The sequence below is a fragment of the Colossoma macropomum genome, unplaced genomic scaffold (genome assembly GCF_904425465.1).
Source record: "Colossoma macropomum unplaced genomic scaffold, Colossoma_macropomum, whole genome shotgun sequence".
Lineage (NCBI taxonomy): Eukaryota > Metazoa > Chordata > Actinopteri > Characiformes > Serrasalmidae > Colossoma > Colossoma macropomum.
Window position 1 is genome coordinate 30642880 of NW_023494791.1, and position 9964 is coordinate 30652843.

Here is a 9964-nt window from a genome sequence, read left to right on the forward strand (position 1 = left end):
TACTAGTGCTGTCTCTGTACTATGATGTGGCCTAAAACCAGATTGAAATTTTTCATGTATTTGATTCCTATGCAAATAGGAGCTTAATTGTTTTGCAACAACTTTTTCCAAGATCTTAGATAAAAGGGGAGATTTGAGATGGGTCTATAATTTGATAGTTTGCAGGGATCGAGGTTAGCTTTTTTAATTAGTGGTCTAATTACTGCTAGTTTAAGAGATTTTGGGATGTATCCAAGGCTAAGAGAGGAGTTTATTATTGAGAGAATAGGCTTGGTTATTTCTGGCAAAATTCCTTGAGTAAACCTGTAGGAATCGGATCTAACATACAAGTAGATGATTTTGCGGAAGAAACGATTTTAACTATATCATTTTCTTGAAGTAAGGTAAATGATTCCAGCCTTACTGCAGGGATCATAATATTTTCAAGATTGAGGCTAGCATTATGGGGAAGCAGGTTTGTAGATTTTAACTGTGCATTCTGAATTTTCTGCCTATTTTTTTCAATTTTATCACTAAAGAAGTTCATAAAATCATTGCTGCTACAGGCTAATGGTATCTGGGGTTCACTAACTGTTTTGTTCTCTGTGATTTTAGAGTTATTTTTCTATGAGAGAGGAGAGATAGGCTGAGCGTGCTGTAGCAAGTGCTCTTCTATAGTCTATAAGGCTCTCCTTCCCGGCGGACTGGAACACTTCTAGCTTAGTCAGGTGCCATTTTCACTCTAGTTGTCTGGCAGTCTGTTTTAAAGCCCGAGTATGATCATTATACCAAGGGGCGAGTTTGTTCTGTCTTACTATTTTACTTTTTAATGGAGCCACACTATCTAGAGTAGATCGAAAATTGTCCTCTAAGGGCTTGGTCATAATATCTAACTCGGTAGGATCAGATGGACAGCTGACAGAAGCTGATAATTGTGGAAGGTTTCTAATAAACCTACCAGCTGTGGAGGAAGTTATTGTCCACTTAACATGATAACATGGTGACGAACGCATATTACCACTAAAGTGAATTTCATATGAGATTAAGTAATGATCTGAGACTGCTGTGCTCTGGGGGAGTTATCTATGTCTACACCAAAGGTCAGTATTAAGTCTAGAGTGTGGTTGTGGTAGTATGTGGGCCCCTTTATGATTTGGGTGAAACCTATGGAGTCTGTGATAGATATAAATGCCTTACTTAGTGCATCTTGAGGATTGTCAAAGTGGATATTAAAATCTCAGACAACTATTATTTTATTTGAAAGCGTTATTAGACTTGATAGAAACTCTTGTAAGAACTGAGAATATGGCCCTGGCAGCCTGTAAATTGTAATTAGTGAAAAGGAATTTTTATTTGTGCCTTGATCACTTATATTAAGAAAAAGAACTTCAAAAGAAGAGAATTTGTATCCTACTTTCTGGCTTACGCCTAAGGCTTTCTTTTTGTTATCTCAGGATAACAAATCTTAACCTATTCAATCAAAGTTGACAACCATCATGTCTGTTACCTAGCAACTGATAATACGCACTGAGCTGATAGGTAAACACGTAATCGGTTACGGCTACCTTCACTGATGTAAGAAAGGTCAAAACAAAACTAAAGAGCAACAAACTGGAGATTAAGAATATTGTGAGTGTTTCACCTTGCTTTTATTAGAGCATCGCTTCTCCCTGGTTTCAGTTATTCCTGCTAATAAACAGCCAGATGGTCAACCCTGTCTCCTCATCATCTCATCATTCACCAACATCACTGTATTATTTTACCTGACATGTTTTCATCAACATTAACACACAAAGGTAATAAGAGGGGATGGTGGAGATCGAGTCTGCAGTGTCTGGGATTTTTTGAAATGCAGAGTTAGAGAAACAAAAACATTTCACAAGTGAAAGCATCATTTTGCAATATAAATAATTGTTACATCATTATGCTAGTAGTGAGCTATGCTGCCTGTCATTGTTGCCTAAAAACGATAGAAACAAACAGACGTTAGGGGCCCCTGGAATCATCAATCATCAATTCATTAAGAACAGTTAAGAAATGTAGTTCATTTATAGCTTCTGTCCTAAATGCAGTCCTAACTGAAATTGTCACAGTAACTAAACAGATAACATTAGATTTCAGAGTTAAGATGTTTCTGTAATACGAGCCCAGGCAACCATCTCTTTGAATGGTGAGAGACCTATAAAACCAAAAGCTACATTTACATTTCAAAAACATATTTCAAATCACTGATAAAATCTGACAAAACCATAACAAATAGTTTGTAGTGTTTGGCTTAAAAAATGTGATTTTTCAGATTGTTCTGGCTGCTGCACATGTGTATATCTCCACAACGAGAGGACACTTTTCCCACTTGCAGAGAAGTTTGCAGCTTAAACAGCAAGTTAATTGCCTCATCTTATTGAAGGGTGGGACTTACTTCCTTAACAGACATTACAAGCTTCCCATCTATATATCAGCCACTGACTAGTCTCTTTCTTCATTACTTCTCTGATTTATCAAAATATCCTTTACATTTTACAGGTTATATTAATTCAGCATCAACATGGCAAGTCAGACCGTGGGACCCCAAAAGAGTCTACATTTTTGCTCCAACCGAGCTCCCACCCAAACTAACAATTTTACATAATATATAGAGTATTATCTATACATTCTAAAACACTGAGATGTAAAAATCCAACACGTGTAAAAATCAGTCCTGTAAAGCAGGTGGTTACTGCTTGTTAAAACTTCCTGTACATTTCATAGTTGAAGTGAACTCAGTTAACATGCATTTCTCCTTTTACTGCAGTGCTGTGCAGTGCTGCCTCTTTCACAATGGCTTTTGACTGGAAAGTGAAGGCACCTGATAGACTTGACGCTCTTCTAGGATCATGTGTGGTCATTCCGTGTACGTTTGAGTATGGAGACTGCTCTGGACCGAGCACACCTGAAAAAGGAATTTGGTCAATAGAGGAGAGGGTGAAAGTGTATGAACCTGATCCCTCCCAGATAGATGAAGCATTCAAGGGTCGTACGCAGCTGCTGGGGAACATGAAGGACAGGAATTGCACTCTGCAGATCAACAGCGTGAAAAAGACAGATGTTGGAAGATACATCTTCAGGGTGGAAGGACATACTATAAAAGGTGGAGTGAAGGATATATGTCACTACACTTACAGACTGCAACCAGTGACATTAACACTGGTTAATGCTATTCAAGGTGAGTCGGCAGTTCAGTATCTCCATCTCATGATGTATTAACTAAAAGGTTCTGAGCTATTCGTAGGTTGTAGAAGTGTGTAACAAAACTTTGGCCCACTGACATGCCCTGGCCATTTAAGGGGTTAACTTCTAATGGAATCAATTTTGTTCCGGGGAATTGCAGTTTTCAAATTAGTAAAAAAATCACAAAAATGTAGATGCAAGGTTTCTGCGTGACAGCAATGGTACTTTGAATAATTTTGCTTCACAGAAAGGCTACATTTTTCTAAAACTTTTATTATGAGAACAAGATGATGAACAATAAAGACATGTAATGTGTTTCAAATACGAATGAATCGTTTTCTACTAGCAAATTAAATTTACTGCAACATTATTACATTCAGCTTATTGTATCAGATAGCACTATGATCAGAAACCAGGTGATAACTATCCTCCGGCCTTTACCTTAGGCATGCAACCGGTCATCAGAATGGATGAGGTAGAAGTTGGATCTCTTGCTACAGTAACGTGTTCAGTCAGCTACACCTGTCCGTCAAACCCACCTGTCCTTAGGTGGAGTCACGAGCAGCGAGGAGAAACCAACTCAGCTCAGAGCCAGGATGGAGGTCAATGGACACTGGCCTCAAATTTGACCTTCCTGACCCAAGACAGTGACCTGGACACCATGATCAACTGTACTGCAAAATACAACAGTCAGCCACTTTTGGCTCATCAGGAAGTTTTGCTTAAATTAGGCTGTAAGTAGAATTTAAATGATTCCAACCATAAACGTTTGTCCATTAAAGTAGACACTAGTCATTTATCAATCAGTCTGTCAAGGTTTTATTTCTTTTTTTAAATGCTGCTCATGAACTGTCTAGACAACTACTGAAAGACTGCCTTTGAAGCAAGTCAATTGCTGATCCAGCATTGTTAAAAAGTTCAGCTGTACCCTGTTTTTGTTTCCTTTAGATCCACCAAGGATAAAAAAAGAATCTGTTTGTGCTGAACTCGAGTGCCTTTGTGTGGTCGAATCCAGACCCCCCAGCATTATAAAATGGATCCTTCCAAATGGAAAAAAAAAATTTAAGCACCAACAGCACCGAAGGACACATAGTCAAAGACATATTGCGTTTGTCTGAGGAGGATGTTGGAGTAGTGTATTGTCATGCTAGCAATCACTACGGAAATGCAACCATGAGCTTCCATCTAGGTAGTAACACTTTCTAGCACTGTACACATACTGTGAGGTGATGGGAGGACAAGAGACATCATAAACTTTAGGCTTACTATTCAGTCTAATCTTAAGGCTTCTCATCCAGTAATTAGTATGAATTATTTGGTTACCACTATGTAGTTATGAGATTTGGTTTGATTGATTTAAGGCTCCACATCGATGTCATTAAAACTCTGATGATTCACACAAGAACAGACTGACAAAGCAGCCACAGCTTGCTTTAAATGTCTATTTCTCTTTTTCGTAGGTAGCGTTCTGATCCTGTACACTGCAATCCCTGTCCTCACCATAATCCCTCTGGCAGCTATTTTGGGCTTGTGGAGATACAGGAATCTTCAGAAAAAGTACGTCTTGTGTCTGATGCTCTTACCAAAATGTTCCATTTTCCACTTTCTCCACATTAATTGAAATGCAGGAATCCAGCAGTTCAGGAGACTGCTCATGGTGCATTTTCCCTACATACTTAAAAAAGATGATTCTTCAAGGGTTCTTTAGTAAGAACAATGGTTTTATTTAGAGCTATGAGTTCTATATAGAACCATTTAAATCATAACCTACTAACGTTGCTACCTTTCATGGTAATATTTATACAAACATAACAAAAAAGCTACACATATCTATCCCTAACTACCAATTTTGCAGAAGAAAATAAGCAAGAGTCTGAAAAAGTGTGTCTGCCTTACGATCAGAAACATTAGCAGGTCAGTTAGCTCTGCTCCTTCTTTCAAATTTCTTTTGAAATTGATGATTGATGATGATGTCATAGACGCCAAGAGATTTTGATTGGTTCGTGTGTTTTGTTGGCCTGAGGGCTTCATCAAAGTTGTTGGTTTTTGGAACTATATAGAACAATTTTCAAAAATGATTCTCTATAGAACTCATGGTTGTAAATGAAATCATTGCCTTTACTAAAGAACCCTTAAAGAAGCATCCTTTTTGAGAGTGTCCAGACAGAATAGTGTTCTATGGTGTCCAACCCACTGTACAAAATAAGAGGGTAAATATGTGGCCATGTCACAGATGAAGTGAAAGACTTCAAATACTACATGACATCTCCAAATTCTTTCATTGTTTTGTCTTCTTTATTCTCAGGAAGAGAGAAAGTAAGAGTAGAAGCAGACAAAAGGAAAGTCCTCGAAAACAGTACAGCTAAAGTGGCACCCAGGAGGCCAGTAAGTAGAAATGTATTGATTCCCATGATTTATTGACTTTATAAACTGTTTTATTTGGATTGATGGATCCATCAAGTCTTCAAATCAGGTTCATATTAACCATAGTCAGAAAATGAGTATTAGTATCATTATTTGAACTCTGAATAGCAAAAGGTGAAACAAAATTCTAGTAAAGAGTTAACATAAAGAGGAAACTGCATTTTTACAATGTACGTTTCTGTGATAATGCCTGACTCCTCTGTAAACAGGGACCACCATTCCCAGGGATGTGCACGGAGAAAGAAGATGCAGAAGATGATGACTACATTTATCCTGTACCAGTAAATCTTCACTTTAGATGTAACATTAAATGTGTAATATGTCTGTTGTCAGCTGTACAAAAGTAAACTTAAAGGGCAGCATAAGTTAAAAGCCAGTGGATGTTCTAAGATGGCAAATTTGTTACACTGGTAAAACACATACACCAATAAGCCAAAACATTATGACCATATGAAGCAAATTATGTTAATTATCTCATAACTACAGCAAATGTCAAGGTCTAGGATATATCAGATACAAGTGAACAGTTGGTTATTGTAGTCCACATATTGGATGAAGGAGAAATGGGCAGGCATTAGGACCTGAGCAACCTAAATACACACACACACATTTTCTAAGCCATTTATCCTTCTGGGTCACGGAGGGAGCTGGAGCCCATCCCAGCGGTCATTAGGCGGAAGGCAGGATACACCCTGGACAGATCGCCAGTCCATCACAGGGTGCAACCTAAATAACAATGGCCAAATCATTATGGCAGACAACTTGGTTGGAGCATCTCTGAAACTGTGAGGCTTGTGGGGTGCTCCTGGTCAGCAGTGGTGAGTTCCTACTGATAGCAATCCAAGGAGGGACAAACCACAGACCAGCAACAGGGTGTTGGGTGCCCAAGGCTCGTCGATGCATGAGGGCAACAAAGGCTATCCTGTCTGGTCTAAACTAACAGAAAAGCTACTGTGGCAAAATCTTTAATGGCCATTATGGGAGGAATATGTCACAACACACAGTGCATCACACACTGCTGCGTATGGGGCTTTGTAGCCACAAACCCATGAGAGTGCCCATGTTATCGCCTGAGTCCCGTTTTCACAGTCATCACGTGGGTGGCTGGGTATGTGTACTGTAACCAAACCGATCCAGTTAGACACCTGCTTTAAAAAATGAAAAATGAGGCTTTATTATAAGGGGCTTGGACTAAACTCAGAGTCAAGAAACATGAAAAGGTCAGATCCAGAAAAGTCAAAATATACAAAAGGAAAAACATGCCAGGCAACCAAATGCAAAAGGCAAAGACAAAAGACAAAGTCCAATAATCCAAAGTCAGGGCAGCACAACCCAAAAGGGCAATCAGAAGGAAATGACTGATCTGTAAATATAGCTGTTTGGTAAAACTGTCTTGAAGAACTAAAATTGTTTGTTTTAATGTAAACAGGACTCACCAGGGGGAGCCCAAATGGAGGTGAACAACAGCGGAGAGAACATTTATATTTTGCCGCTGGAGGCAAGAAATAGACTAACTAAACTACAATTTGACTGCAAATATTGCCTTGAACTATCATGCACTTTATTCAATGAATGGCACAGCCTTGTACAATTCACATTTAAAGAATATCTTTAATGTATCTTGTTCAATCTGTAGAAAGATGAAGGAGTGACAGGATACCAAAACAGGCCTTCAAGTAGTCAAGCTGTCATTAGCAGCAAATCAGAGAGGTACACAACATTCCTGCTGATCCTCTCTTATTCTCTCCTGCTGTCATAAACAGAAAACAAAACACTCTGTTCACTTGTCTCTATTTCATGGCAGGGAGAAGAAGACAAAGATACAAAGTAACATCATGACACCCGCTGATATTTATGAAAACCCTGAGCCAACTGAGGTGAGAAAAAAAATGTGTTTCACAAAGCAAAGCAGACAGTTTCTTTTAAATATGTGGATAATAAGATATCTTAACATATGCATGAAATGACCTGAAGTCAAAGTACAATGATGGTTTTTGCTAGTTTGACCCTTAAAACCATAAGTAGTTTCACTCTGAAGCCCAGATGCTCATGCACTGTATGTGTCTATGACTCTGTGACTGTTTTTGTTTTTTAAATGCAGCTTTTAATAGAAAATTCCATTGATGCCTCTCTTGATGAAGCCATTTTTTCCAGCTACTGCTATTCTACTTGAATTTATCACCAAAGAACATGGACACATTATCATTTACATACAAAACAAAAAGCAGTTTCTAATATTGGCAATATCAGTAATCCAGCACCTACACCTTATATTCATGTTCACCCTGCATTCCATTGACTTTCATGTTCAGGTTCATGTGAATATAATGTTCATTAAAGTAATGTTATTGAATTACTGAAACTAATTTTATCTCCTTAAATAGATTTGACAAAATAAACTCCTTTTTAAATGTGGAAACTCTTCAGGGTCTTCAGGGTCAAATTTGAGCACATAAGACACATGAGATTAACTGTAAACAACCACACAAAATAATATGATTAATTGTATTTAATTATTTGAATCTTTTGACAGCCCAAAAAATTGAGATAGATTTTTTTTTTTTTTTACGTTTTCCTAGGTTTGCACTTTAAAAGTGAACAGAAAAAGACAATTAATGCCTTAAATGGCCAGGGCATGCTTATTACACACTTCTATAATCTAAGAATAGCTCAGCCAGTTTTCATTGAAGTCCCTAAAGTTACTGAATAATAAGCCTTAGTATGTAAGTCTGGAATTTTAAGGGGTTAAAATTATTAATCGCAATGATATTAGTTTATTATTAATCATCAGCTGAAATTTCATGATGGTTGACCAGCCTATGAGTGAGACAGGGAAAGTTTGCTTAAAAGCTGGGCTTCAGTATTTTCTCATGTATTGTTTTCTCTGGCATGTAGGTTCCTCAAGAAAGAGAGTTTTCCTTGGTGGATGGACCAGTCTATAACAACTATGGCAACTATAACATATATGCCAATTACTGAAATTCCATTCAAGCTACATTTCAGCACATGCTTTGCTTGTTAAAATGGCTATATTATCTACATGAGCTTACCGGCATGTACCTCCACTCTTGAAGATAATTTCTTATGGATGCATGAAAAGCTCATGGCCCTAAACACCCCAGACCTGTCATATATAGTAAGCACTGTGGTGTTCGTTACTCAGGTGTAAAGGTTATAGAAACTTTGTGAATCCTTCATAAGCCAATGTACTGAAGCTCTGTTACATATGATTCCACTTCATGGGAATCTTGTGGATTTTATCTAGAGCCCTACCTGTGAATTTAAGTGCACACCAAGCCTTCTGGCCTGGTATATATGGCCTTTCTTTCCTTATTGACCTCCAGAATTACTGGCACCTTTGGTAAACATCATTTTGAAGCTGTAGAAGAAATCTAACCTTTTATCAATCAAACAAAATATTCCTTATTAAAAAAAATGAAGATCTTTCTACAAAAAGTATCAGTTTTTCTGTTTTAAAAAAATAGCTATGACGATGACCAATACATCTTTCTAAAAACAAATGAGTGTAATCTAGTACGTTTTGGACCTTCTCTTTGTCAGGAGAACAGCAATGTGTTCTCCTATTTGCTGGATAAAGTGCGAGAACACATAAGAAAGGAATCTGAGATAATTCCAATATATAAAATCTCTCTTTTCTCTTTTCCAAATGGTTTGTTGATGTGGAGGATATGTCTCAGTGTTGGACTTGGTAAAAGGGGTCCAAGCACTTCGCTCATCATGCTGCCAGTACAAGCCTTTCAGTATACAGAACACAAATGATAGTGGGTTTTTAGGATGTTCTCTATTTATACATTTTTTAGGAGGGCTCGTAAAAGGAGAAGTTTGTACACACTGACATTGGTATGATAAGCAATCAGTTATTTTAAACAAATATATCAAAATACTTGAAAAGCAGTACAGTTTTTTTGACTTGAATTGCCATAGTTGTTGAACTCAATGAACAGAATCTTTCTACAAACTTCATCCTTTAAATTCTGGTCCTGGAGATCTACAAGCATGCAGAGCTTAGCTCCAGCCCTTATATAACACACCTGATCCAATTAATAGACAAACATTACACACAGGGGTGTTGGATCTAAACTTTCTTGGGTGGTGGATCTCCAGGACCAGAACTGGTCCCCTCTATTCTACAGAAATTACCTGTTTTCCAATATGAATGCACCATAATGCCTCATTTTTACAAGGGGGTTGTTTCTATCCTATTTTTACTGCTTACAAGTTTGCATGTCTGTACTTGGTAATTGTTAAATTAACAGCCTCATGATTCAATGTTATCATGTCTGCTGCCAAATGTAAAACACACTAAATATTATATGTATATAATGTGCATCAT